The sequence below is a fragment of the Muntiacus reevesi genome, chromosome 2, assembly GCF_963930625.1.
Source record: "Muntiacus reevesi chromosome 2, mMunRee1.1, whole genome shotgun sequence".
NCBI classification, from domain to species: Eukaryota; Metazoa; Chordata; class Mammalia; order Artiodactyla; family Cervidae; genus Muntiacus; species Muntiacus reevesi.
Window position 1 is genome coordinate 170,034,091 of NC_089250.1, and position 12,798 is coordinate 170,046,888.

The 12,798-nt window shown below is 53.5% G+C and overlaps 1 protein-coding gene across 1 annotated transcript in view; it reads left to right on the forward strand.

Moving 5' to 3' along the window:
- Window positions 1-420: 420 nt before the first annotated feature.
- MGMT (O-6-methylguanine-DNA methyltransferase) overlaps window positions 421-12,798 on the forward strand; it is a 270,350-nt gene continuing 257,972 nt past the window's right edge. Inside the window, exon 1 of the mRNA XM_065920162.1 lies at window positions 421-552. The gene's annotated coding sequence lies outside the window, so the exon portion shown is untranslated. The remainder of the gene's footprint in view (window positions 553-12,798) is intronic.

Here is a 12,798-nt window from a genome sequence, read left to right on the forward strand (position 1 = left end):
GGCCCAGCTCTTGCCGGGTAGGAAGGACCAGCAAAGTGATCGCGAGGCTCCGGCAGCGAGGATGGAGCCGGCCTGGCAGCCAGCTTGAACCTGGCCAGGCGGCGCCACACGGCCAGCGAGCCTGCGCAGAGCTGGGTGTCGGCCCAGACGCCGCCGCCGCACTGCGCATGCTCCGACTTGGCCCGGCGCGCGCCGGCGGGGAGGCGGGGCCCACCCTCGGCCCCGCCCCGTCGCTCTCGGCCCCGCCCCTGTCCGTCCAGGTCCCGCCCCCGCTGCCGCGCGCGTTCCATTCGGCGGCCCTGGCGCCCAGGCCCCGCCCCCGACATGGGCCCCGCCCCCAGCCTCGGCCTGATCCCGCCCCTCCGCGTCCTCGCCGCACTTCCGCGGAATCTCGGCTCTCGCGGGCCCCGAGCACACTGCCAGGCCCCGCCCCCAGGCCTCGGCCCCGCCCCCGCCTCCGCCCCGCGCCAGTCCCCTGGGCTTCCCGCACTCCCTTGGCGCTGCGTGGTCCTGCGCTCCGAGCTCGTTGCGGTTGGCGGCTTAGGCAGCGTGGTGAGTTGTCTGGGTCACCTCCCGCCAAAGTTCGGGGCTCTCCCCGGGGAGAGCAGGTGTCTGCAGCCCGTGGGGCAGTCCAGCCCCCAGTGGTCCTCCGGGCCCTCCCCCCCCCCGCCATGGTGGTGGGGCCCGCTCGGACCCCCAGCCGCCCCTTGCTGGCCCCAGGAGCGACCAGGTGTGCCCGGGTTTCCAGCCTGGGTTCTGCTTCCAAGTAGAGTGACAGTGGCCTGGCCTGGGAGTTGTGCTGCTCCTGCCAAACCTCTAGTTGGTCAACACCTGCAAAGCCCTGCTGCTCTGCACTGCTCCCCAGCCTTCTGTTCCCAGGAAGCTTCCAGGAGCCCCTTCTTTGGCCCTCCTTGCAGGAGCCTTTAGCAGACCTCACGTCCTGTTCCTTGGTGTGAGAGGAGGGTCCGCCTTTGTATACACTGTGCCCTCATTGCGTCTGCAAACACTGACACGTGGAGTGACCAACTGGAAGTTTGAGAGCCAGGGACCCTGGGCACGGTAGTTCCCAAGGACGCGATAAACATAGGAGAGCAGTTCTTAACTGGATTCCTCACTCCCTGGGCTCATGATGAATCTCATCGTGGTGTTTCTCACTGTGTCTCAGCTCCTGGCTGACTTTGTTCCGGAAGCACGTTTTGTATGTGTGAGCACAGCTTTGGCTTGATTGTGTGGATGGTCACCGGGCAGAGGGAGACTCGTTTGTCCAGAGAAGGGTCATTGCTGCCATTTGCGGAAGAACATGGAGGTGTTGAACATAAAGAGCTAAGGATTAGACTGGCCTTGAACTCTGTGCCCTCACTCAGAGTATCTCAGCCAGGCCCTCCTCTTCATCTCCCTGCCCAGGACGTGATGGTGGGCGGGGGCTGAGTTGCTCTCATGAGTCCCCCAGTGCAGAAAACACTCAGGGAGGTAGAGAAGACATCACAAAGCTTAACACGCCTTGGGGGCCATCGTCTTTAGGAAAAGGATGTCAGAGCTGCCGCCTCCCACCCCCAGCTGGTGGTTGATAACCTGTTAACTTAAGCTTGTCCCAGGAGGCAGTAACGCCAGGTCCACACTTGCTGAGGTTCAGAGTCCACGAGGAGAGCTGGCCTGGGTCTGGGAGGCGTTTCATTTCTCCTTGGATTCTTGGTTTGAGTTAGGATTTGAGTGGGAGAGTCATGTCTCTTACAGTCTGGGGGCAGGGTAAAGCTGGCCTCAAGGGCAGAGCTATATGAAGGTACTTTTCTTGGTGAGCATTCTTTTCATTAAAACAAATCTGTATCACACAAACTAGACCTAGCTAGTGTTATTAGATGCTGCTTTTAAAAGTCCTCACTGTTGGAGATCCAGGTTTAAAGAAATAAAAACCCCAGGTGTGGACAATGGTTAACGTCTTACTCTTGTTCAGCTGCAAAGGTTCTTAAACCTTTCTTTTCCTGTCTATGTTGGTCTTGCTTGAGTACCAGTGGAGCCTGACCTGGGCCTTCTCTCCCGCTCAGGCCTGCGCTTCCACAGTTTCCCCTGCGGGTATCTCACTCTGGGCCCTCTGTCCTTCCTGGGGGGAGGAGGGGAAGGCAGGCCTGAGGAAGCACATTCCTCTGGACTTCCTCCTCCAGGCCTCTTCTCCTGCTTTCTCAGGAACACCAAACAGTTTACAGTCCTCAGTATTTTTAAATAAACTTCCAAATTGTCTTTATTCTTATTTTGCAGAGGACAAACCTTTAGAAGCCAGTGATTCAAACCAACACTTGTATTTCAACTCCCTTTTTGGGGGGCATCAATGCTGTTTTCAGCTTATATTCTCCTTTGTAGGAAAAGCAAGAAGCAGAACAGTGATTTCTGAATTCTCTTTGCCAGTAAATCCTCTCCTGGCCTCCCTGATGGCTCAGCTGGTAAAGAATCTGCCTGCAGTGCAGGAGACCCTGGTTCGATTCCTGGGTCAGGAAGACCCCCGGAGAAGGGACAGGCTCCCCACTGCAGTATTCTGGCCTGGAGAAATCCATGGACTGTAGTCCACGGGGTCACATGACTGAGTGACTCTCACTTCTACTCACGTTGCCAGTAGTGACCTGTTAATGTCACTGCCAGGTTTGTTTTCACTCTGACCCCGCCTGCCTTCCTGGCCCCGGTGTGAAGTTCCTCTTTTCTGGCCACTTTCCCTGAGGCTTCTGACATCCTGTGGGACCTCTGGGTGCTTGAGGCTTGTGTCTGGGGCTCCGATGGCTCCTGTCACAGTCCGCTCTGACCGCCTGTTTCCTGCCTAGTTTCCGACACAACTGTTTGCTGAACGAGCTTGGGTCTTACCATAGATTATCACTTAAATGAAACCTGAAGATTTAAAAATCAGAGACATATAAACATATAATATTGGGTTGACCAAAAAAATGTTCAAATGAGCTTTTTGGCCGACCCAATGTTACCATTGGAGGAGTGTGGCCTTTTCATATACACTCATGGTAAACGAGCCAAGCCACTGCCTATCCTTGGTTTGAAAGTGTTCGTGGTTTATCTGGGTGAGGGAAGGAGGTTTGAGCTATGCAGGGTGGCTAGTTTTCACTTCTTTGACATCAGTTTTCCCATTCCACTAGCTCTGGAGGCCTGACTTGGGCATGTTGTTTAGTCACTAAGTCGTGTCCGACTCTCTGCGACCCCATGGACTGTAGCCCGCCAGCCTCCTCTGTCCATGGGATTTCCCAGGCAAGAATACTAGAGTGGGTTGCTGTTTCCTTCTCCAGGAATCTTCCCGATCTGGGGATCGAACCTGCGTCTCCTGCATTGGCAGGTGGCTTCTTTACCATTGAGCCCCCAGGGAAGCCTTGTATTCGGCTTCCATAGATGAACGTTTGACATCCACTGTCCGAGACAAAAGACTGCAAGATGTGTGTTCTGCGGCATTTGGGTAACTGCTGCTTATCTGCTGGTCAGTGGGAAGAAGTAGTCTAGTTTTCTTTTAAACTTTCTTAAAATGAGTGTTGTTCAGTCACAAAGTCATATCCAATTCTTTGCAACCCCATGGACTGCAACACTTAGACCTACTATATAGGAAGGTTGTAAGGTTTGGTGAAAGCCACATCAAGAATATATGGGATCCAGTGACTGTCTTACTCCTTTATGTAACTGTTAAAATGAATTACTTAAGGAAAGGAACGAAGCATTTTTGTGACCTTTTGTAACCTTTGGAGGAACCAGAGTGGTTTTGGCAGTCATGGCTCTCACGTATAAGTGGGTCGCAGTGTCATGTCAAAGTGCTCGGAATCCTTGGCAGTTAAGCCAGCCTGTGGCTGCCGTCCTCATGATGTCTGCTCCAGCTGAACATCTAAACACAGAGGCTGCCCCAGGGGCCACTGACACAGCAGTGACATCCGTGTGTGTGTGTGTGTGTGTGTGTGTGTGTGTGTGTGTGTGTGTGTGTGCACACATGCACACACGCACTTAGTCACTTCAGTCATGTCTGACTCTTTGAAACCCAGTGGACCAGAGCCTGCCAGGCTCCTCTGTCTGTGGGATTCTCCAGGCAAGAGCAGGTTGCCATTTCCTGCTCCAGGGGATCTTCCCAACCTAGGGATCAAACCCGTGTCTCTTATGTCTCCTGTATTGGTAGGCAGGTTCTTTTCTACTCAGGCCACCTAGAAAGCCTGTGACATCCTTGGCCATGTGCTAAATGCGGCACTTGTTTCTGATACCACAAGCTGTTTTCAGTTAGATCGGAGGCCTAGCAGAGGAGTGGGGGTCTCCAGGCTTCACGTCCCCCTGGTATACCCCATCTCCCCAACCTGGAGTAAACTCATGTGGCCCGTGACACAGCTGTGATAAACCCAGTTAAAAATTCTTCAGAAACATTTTCTTAGTGTTGTTAAACATGTTGTCATGTGTGTGTGTGGCCGTGAGAGGAGTTGTGAGAGAGCAGTAAATGCCTAGCATGCTTGCTCTCCTAACTTGGAAAATTTTCTTGTTAGAATAATTTCCTACCTGGAACACTTGTGAAGTCAGCAGAGTATCAGCCAGGCTCTGCTGCCCGTTCCCAGAAGTCTAGGGGTGAAACTGAATGCGCGGTCCACCAATGGCACGACTCGTAAAAACCAGCACTTGTTAAATCTATTTGTTTTTATTATAGACATCGATCTGCCAGTCGCAATAATGTGTTTATGGACATTTTTCTGCAAGCACAGCGCTGGTGGCAGTTTTAACTGACAAATTGAGTCATATGGATAGTAGTTTAGGAAACTTACCTTATTGACGGATCGGGCAATTCCAGCCCTGGATGTTCAGAGGTTTTAGCTGGGTGGGAGAGGGAACTGAATCTCAGGGCAGAATATGGGATAAGACATTTAAATGTTGTACTTTAATAATAATAAAAAAAAAACTCTGGTAGTTATTTCTCATTTGTTTTTTAAATTTTGAGCCACAGGTTACCCCCCAAACCAAAGGACTGTAAGGGGCTGAGGGTGTCCCCTTCAGATCTGGCCTTCTTGTTGGTGTCAGAAGTAAGAGCTGCCCCTGAAACGTGGGCTTCGTTGCTCCTCTTGAAGTGGGACATTCATGAGCTGTAGCAGAGCATTTCTCAGAGGTGGTCTGAGCCCTGCTGGTCTCAGAGTTACCGAGGGTGCTGGTTAAAAAGGAGATTATTGGATCAGAACCCAGGGGGCTGTCTTTGCAAGCTCCCTAGGGGACCCTAATGTTTGAGCATCTCCAGGGCAGTCTTTAGGGTCTCCACTACCCCCCTTCTCATGGTGGAGACGAGCTTTCCGGCCCACACAGGCTCCGGGCTCCTTCCCAGATGGGTTTACCCGCAGCCGGCATCACTCTTCTAAGTCGCCTGTGCTTGTGGATCTGTGTATGGTTTGTAAGTCCTCGGAGACATGTGAATCTCTGCGAATTGCAAACCCGACATGTTATCCTAGCATTTCAGTGTTCGGTCTTGTGGTTATGACAGAAGATGCAGATGTTACCAAAACTTTGGCATTAGTTTTACAAACAAATGCTAAGCAGGGACAGCCATATTATATTTCACACCCATCTTTCCTTCTGAATGGCTGGTCTGTCTTTTTCACCCTCTGGGTACAAGCATTTTTATGGTCTCAGGTCAGGGTTAACTTCCATATGTATAACCAAATACAGTTTTGGGGAACTGAACTGAATTTTTACTGATGAAGTGCTGGAGTTGTGGGTGGGAGAACCACGGGAGGGGTTCCCATGATGCCGTTTCCTGGTTGTGTGGCTTTGGGCAGCTGCTGACCCCCCAGCTCTTCTGCTCTTCTGTGGGATGGCCATGATCACCCAGACTCTGTCCCCCTGGATGAGTGTAAGCGCGGGAAGTCATGTATGGCAGTTTGTGAAGCATGAAGCACAACCTGGATAGAAATTTTAATTTGGAACCATAGTCTCATAGAAGGATGAGACCAACTGGGAAAAGGGTGAGGAACCAACCAGAATTCTTGTTTCCCTCCAGTCTAGTGAGCATCCTGCTTTTTCAGTTCAGTTGCTCAGTTGTGTCCGACTCTTTGCGACCCCGTGGACTGCAGCACCCCAGGCCTCCCTGTCCATCAACAACTCCCGGAGCTTGCTCAAACTCATGTCCATTGAGTCGGTGATGCCATCCAGTCATCTCATCTTCTGTTGTCTCCTTTTCCTCCCACCTTCTATCTTTCCCAGCATCAGGGTCTTTTACTTTCAGTCCAGTCAGCATCCTTGTTTTCCCTTCATCCCATCAGTATTCTTATCCATATACCCCACCCCAACCAGTCAGCATCCTAGTTTTACACGTTTACACTACCCAAGCCCTCACTTGGGGTGGTATACGTAAGGTTGAGGTTGTAGCCACTGGGAACAAGACTGACTCAGTTTGGACCTGGTTCTACTAGTTACTGTCTATGACCTGAGTGAGGTCACTTAACCTTTTCTGAGCCTTGGTTTCTCTAAAAACGAGGAGAATGGCATTGTCAATCTTAGGGCTGTTGGGGTTATTGGGAGAGAATTCCATCTGGGGGGAATCAGCCTAGGCCTGGCCCGTGGAGAGCTCTGCATGATAATTGTAGCTGTTATTTGTTCACTCAGTCACAAAACTGTTTCTGGCGGAGGCAGGACTGGGGATGGGGTCTCGGTTGGGCTCCTCCTCCCCCGTGCCTGTGGATCCACGTGTCCATGGACCCCTGTTGGGTCTGGAGGATCATGAAGCCTGGTGCTGATTTGCCAAGTTTCTGAAACCCCTTCCGTCTCTAAGGAGGTGGTTTGCCCAACTGCCTCTGGGCGGTTTTTCCAGCGGATGATCTGGGAGCCGCCAGGTGGCTGTCCTCAAGGTGCTCCCGTGCAGTGGCGGAGCTCTGAGCGTCCAGAGGCGCTTTGCTGATGGGCGGCCTATGCTCTGTGGACCTGGAGCAGGCCGGAGGCTTAGCGAGCGCGTTCCCAGTGGGCACCACCCGGCTACGGTGGCCCCAAGTCACTGTCTTCAGGAGGCTCGACCGTCAGTTCAGTTCAGTTCAGTCACTCAGTCGTGTCCAACTCTGCGACCCCATGAATCGCAGCACGCCAGGCCTCCCTGTCCATCACCAACTCCCAGAGTTTACTCAAACCCATGTCCATCAAGTCAGTGATGCCATCTAGCCATCTCATCCTCTCTCGTCCCCTTCTCCTCCTGCCTCCAATCCCTCCCAGCATCAGGGTCTTTTCCAGTGAGTCAGTTCTTCACATCAGGTGGCCAAAGTATTGGAGTTTCAGCTTCAGCATCAGTCCTTCCAGTGAACACCCAGGACTGATCTCCTTTAGGATGGACTGGTTGGATCTCCTTGCAGTCCACGGGACTCTCAAGAGTCTTCTCCAACACCACAGTTCAAAAGCATCAATTCTTCAGCGCTCAGCTTTCTTCACAGTCCAACTCTCACATCCATACATGACCACTGGAAAAACCATAGCATTGACTAGGTGGACCTTTGTTGGCAAAGTAACGTCTCTGCTTTTTAATATACTATCTAGGTTGGTCATAACTTTCCTTCCAAGGAGTAAGCGTCTTTTAATTTCATGGCTGCAATCACCATCTGCAGTGATTTTGGAGCCCCCCAAAATAAAGTCTGCCGCTGTTTCCACTGTCTCCTCATCTATTTCCCATGAAGTGATGGGACCAGATGCCTTGATCTTAGTTTTCTGAATGTTGAGCCTTAAGCCAACTCTTTCACTCTCCTCTTTCACTTTCATCAAGAGGCTTTTTAGTTCCTCTTCACTTTCTGCCATAAGGGTGGTGTCATCTGCATATCTGAGGTTATTGATATTTCTCCCGGCAATCTTGATTCCAGTTTGTGCTTCTTCCAGCCCAGCGTTTCTCATGATGTACTCTGCATATAAGTTAAATAAGCAGGGTGACAATATACAGCCTTGACGTACTCCTTTTCCTATTTGGAACCAGTCTGTTCCATGTCCGGTTCTAACTGTTGCTTCCTGACCTGCATGCAGGTTTCTCAAGAGGCAGGTCAGGTGGTCTGGTATTCCCATCTCTTTCAGAATTTTCCACAGTTTATTGTGATCCACACAGTCGAAGGCTTTGGCATAGTCAATAAAGCAGAAATAGATGTTTTTCTGGAACTCTCTTGCTTTTTCGATCATCCAGCGGATGTTGGCAATTTAATCTCTGGTTCCTCTGCCTTTTCTAAAACCATCTTGAACATCTGGAAGTTCATGGTTCACATATTGCTGAAGTCTGGCTTGGAGAATTTTGAGCATTACTTTACTAGTATGTGAGATGAGTGCAATTGTGTGGTAGTTTGAGCATTCTTTGGGATTGCCTTTCTTAGGGATTGGAATGAAAACTGACCTTTTCCAGTCCTGTGGCCACAGCTGAGTTTTCCAAATTTGCTGGCATATTGAGTGCAGCACTTTCACAGCATCATCTTTCAGGATTTGAAATAGGATTCCAATTCAATTGGAATTCCATCACCTCCACTAGCTTTGTTTGTAGTGATGCTTGCTAAGGCCCACTTGACTTCACATTCCAGGATGTCTGGCTCTAGGTGAGTGATCACAGCATCGTGATTATCTGGGTCATGAAGATCTTTTTTGTACAGTTCTTCTGTACAAGGCTCGACCTTAATCATCCTTTAAACTGAAAGAACTTCCTGGAGGACCAGACACGGACTCTCACTGTGGCCACGGCCGGGAACCAGCAGCAACACCAGCATGTGACACTGTCTTCCTGCGCGGACTTCCCCTGTGCTCAGATGGTGGCTCAGCGTCTGCCTGCAATGCGGGAGACCAGGGTTCAATCCCTGGGTTGGGAAGATCCCCTGGAGAAGGAAATGGCAACCCGCTCCAATATTCTCACCTGGAAAATCCATGGATGGAGGAGCCTGGTAGGCTGCAGTCCATGGGGTGGCAAAGAGTCAGACACGACTGAGCGACTTCACTTTCACTTTCCTGCGTGAAGGGTAATGAGGTCCGGTAGGTGAGCTTTGTCAGAATTCCATCTGCAGTGAGTTTTGTGTGTATGGGGAAATGGGCCTTATTTTGGGGTCTCTTTACCCTCCTGTCGGGTTCAGCCTGATAGAGTAGCGTTCCAGTAGGTTCTGGGCAGTGCAGTGGTGATACCCTCATACATTTTTTGAAGGCCTGCTGGGAGCTTCACCCAGTTGGTCCCAGAGAATCCTTGAGGTCTCTGCTGAGGGGGACACTCGGGGTCTTTGTCTTGCCTGTGAGTGTGTGGCCTGCACAGGGCCCTGGGGTAGGAGTGACCAGCCCTAGTTTATTTGTAACTAGTGCAGGCGTTTCCCATCCACCTTGCAAGCCGCCTTTGCAGCCGTGAAACAGGGGAGCTGTCAGAAGCCGTTTTCAGGGTCAGAGCATGGTGTAAAGATGCATGCCTGTATGTCAGGAGGTGCCGTCACGTGCAGTCTGTCGGGCTAGTGCTGCGGGGTCTGTCTGGGGGTGTTTCTGGGGGGGAGTGTGGGGTGATGGAGGGACAGTTGGAGGAGAAGCCCGAGTTAAGGATCCCGTTTGTTAGAGAGAGGAGCCAGCGTTTGGTGTGTATGTGTTTTATTCCCATGAGACAGTCCTCCAGGAAGTGGGAAGCGGGGACAAGCTGGCTGTGGAGGGGAGTCGGCCCTGTCTGTCGGGCTGGCATTTGGGTTCTGAAGCTGGGAGGTTGCCTTCCTGTACCTGTTCGTTCAGGCAGAACTGTCAGCGGGGAGCAGTGAGGCTCATTAACAGGCCTCCCCATCCCCAGCCCGCACGCCGTGGGGTTACCTGCGGTTTCCCGCAGGTAGTCACAGAATCCGTACAATGAAACTGTCAAGACTGGGGCGTGCAGCCGCATCAGAATGTAGATCACCAATCAGGTGTGTGCTCAGCCTCCTCAGATGCAGTCACGGACCGTGGGGCTGGCCGAGTGGCCGGGGAGCCCACGCTGGAGGATGAGAGGCAGTGGCCAAGGAGGGAGGCCCGGGTGGTCCCGGTGGGCGTGGTCGGGGGAGGCGGGGGAAAGAGGAAGCCAGGTGCTTCCTTGGCGACATGCCCACAGCCAGACTCCGCCCGAGGTCGCCACGTGCCGCACTGGTCGCCTGGCTCCGCCACGCTGGAGGGACGGTGCAGGGGGGCAGGGACTCCGAGGAGCTGTTGTCCTGGAAGTGAGCAGTGACCCTTCCTCGTGAGGCTTTCCACACTCAAGTGGAAGTTCCTTGAATAAAGGACGGGGCACAGAAATGATGTATTTCCAAAAGTTACTGAATTTAGCCAGCTATCCCGAGAAAAGCCCATGTGTGCTATTCTTTATTGTGCAGAAGAATCTGTTTCTGTCACCACTGTGTTATCATCAGATTAAGCTGTCGAGTCAGATGGATGGTGAGTCGAGGCGGCCGCTGGCTGATTGCTGGACCCGCACCGGCCATCCGTCTCCGGGCCGCCCTGGGGGTAGGGGCTGCTGGGAGGAGGGCAGCGGCGGGCGTGGGGGTCACCGGCAGGTGGCTGTGCCCGGCAGGGGGCTGTTGAAATTTGTTGCAGGAATGGTTACTTAGAACCAAATGCAGGTTCTAAAATATTCCTGAAATGCAACACTATCCACCCCTCTGACTACTGGTGTGGTGGCCTTCTGCCCACAGAAGGACAGGCTCCAGAGAGCCGTGCGTTCTGTCCGTCCTGGGCGGCCAGCGGTTTAATGGGACGCGGGACTTTCTGGGCTGACACTGGGGATCCCGGGCAGGCTGAGTGGTTGATAGCCCTGGACACGCTCGGTCCTGGGTTGGCGGTGACATGCTTGCTGTCACCCCAACACCGGCTTGAACCCACGTGGGTCCTGAGTCACAATCAGGAGTTTAGTTTCCCTACAAAAGTATGGGCTGTAAAGACTTCCTCTTAGATGTTCCTCACCAGTTTGTTTTTGCTGTGAGTGTGATGGGAACATGTCCTGGAGCCTCTGTCCTGGCCTTGTGGACTGGGAACTTGCTGCTGTCCGGGGGTATCCTCTGGACCATCTGTCAGGCCAGAAAAGCCTCCTAAGTTTACAGTTCTGATTTCCTCGTGGGGTTCTCTCCTGTCTGCTCAGGTTTCTTGCTCAGAGACCTTCTTTGGGCCCGAGGTGCTTTTCCCCATGACTGTTGACAGTCCAGGTGGGGTGGATTCTGGAGAAGGTTAGTGAGACTTTCCTTTGCATTGGCCGGAAATCATGTTTCCGGTGGTTTCAGACGTGGAAGCAGCTATCTGACCTGCCTCCGTCCTGCCCTGGCGTTCGTGTGGAAGATCCCACTACTCAGGGAAACTCTGAGGCCTGGCCGTGCGGGTGTCTGCTCCGTTCTGCTGTCTGGGTGCCCGGCTCAGCACAGCGGGGCCCTGGCACCGGGCTGCCCGGGGCTGAGCTCGGCTGGAGGGTCACCTGTTGGAAGCCAGGCAGGTTCTCTGCGCGGGGCCAGGCCGGCTCTGTCAGCTCTCAGCTTGGAGGCTGTCTCTTGGGGTGGAGAGCAAAGTCCACGTGGACTCTGGGTTCATGTGGCTGACCTTTCCCGTCTCCTGTCCCTCCGCCCCCGATGGAGGAGCTGCCTGGCCCCGGCCGCAGCCGCCTGGGTCCTTTCTGCCTGGTGTGCCCCACGCCGTCTCCCTGCTTCTGTCCCTGAGCACTGCTGCCCCACGGGGCCCTGTAAGCTGGGCACTCAGGCAGATACAGGGAGCGAGGACCGCTTCTTCCTCCTCCCGTTGGAGGCAAGGGTGCAGAGATGCTCCAAGGGGACCCCTCTTTCCCACCCAGGACCCAGAGGAACACGAGCTTGTGAGGCTCCTGTTGGCGCCACTTTTAGCCACAAGGCCCTCCACGTTCGTCTCTGCAGCTTCTCTTGAAACCTGTGCGTCAGCTCTTCCATCTCGGCGTGAATGGGTGGGAGGCCCCAAAGATTCTTGCCTAGGGATCCTCTTCTGATTCGACCTGATCATAGACCCTGTCTGCTCCTAGGCTCTCCCTGAATCCTTCCCACGGCCCGCCCTTCTGGAAGCCTCTTCAGCCCCTGTAATGCCTCCTCCCCTTGGGCCCATCACACGTGCACTCGGGTTTCTGATTGACTTGTATTGTTCTTGTCTCTTGATGCTGGCATTCTGTCGTGGAAACTCTCCGTGGCCTGGTGTGGGGAACTCAGAAGGACGGTCCAGGTGGATCGCACTGCTGGCCCTCCTTGACTCGGGCCAGACGCAGGGAGAGGCCTGACCGCAGGGGGTGTGTCAGGGCGGGTCTGTGTCACCAGCGTTCTGTGGAAGCAGAGCGCAGCCGCAGGGTGGCCGTTGGAGCTGCCCCACGTGGCGTTGCTCAGCTCTGACTTCTGGTGGACATGAGAGGCGCTGGGGGAGAGTGGAGGGCCCCAGGTGAGGGCTGCAAATACGGCTCTTCCCTGTCTGATCTCTGTGTCAAGAATGGCCCTGCCCCAGCAGCCGCTGGCCATCTGTGGCTCTTGCTCCCGCCTTCTGCACTCTGGTGACGCCTCATCTTCGCAGCGTCCCCTGGGATGAAAGGTGGGAGCAGCCAAGTCCTGAGGGGGCTCACCCTCTCCTGCTGGCCTCGGGATGCTCCGTTCCTTGTGCGTCGGCCTGTTTCCTGTGTTTAAATGGCCTGGGGGGTTTCCTGCTTATGGTAGGTAGATCCAGGTCAAGCCTGGGAGTGACTCACGGGTGAGTGACACATAGGTGTTTGGTGATGTTGGTAGAAACAAGTTGAGTTTCTGTTAAGAAATTTAAAGCATGTTATTTGGGGTTTTACTCCCAAGGAGGGGCTTCACAGGTGGCTCAGTGGTAAAGAATCTG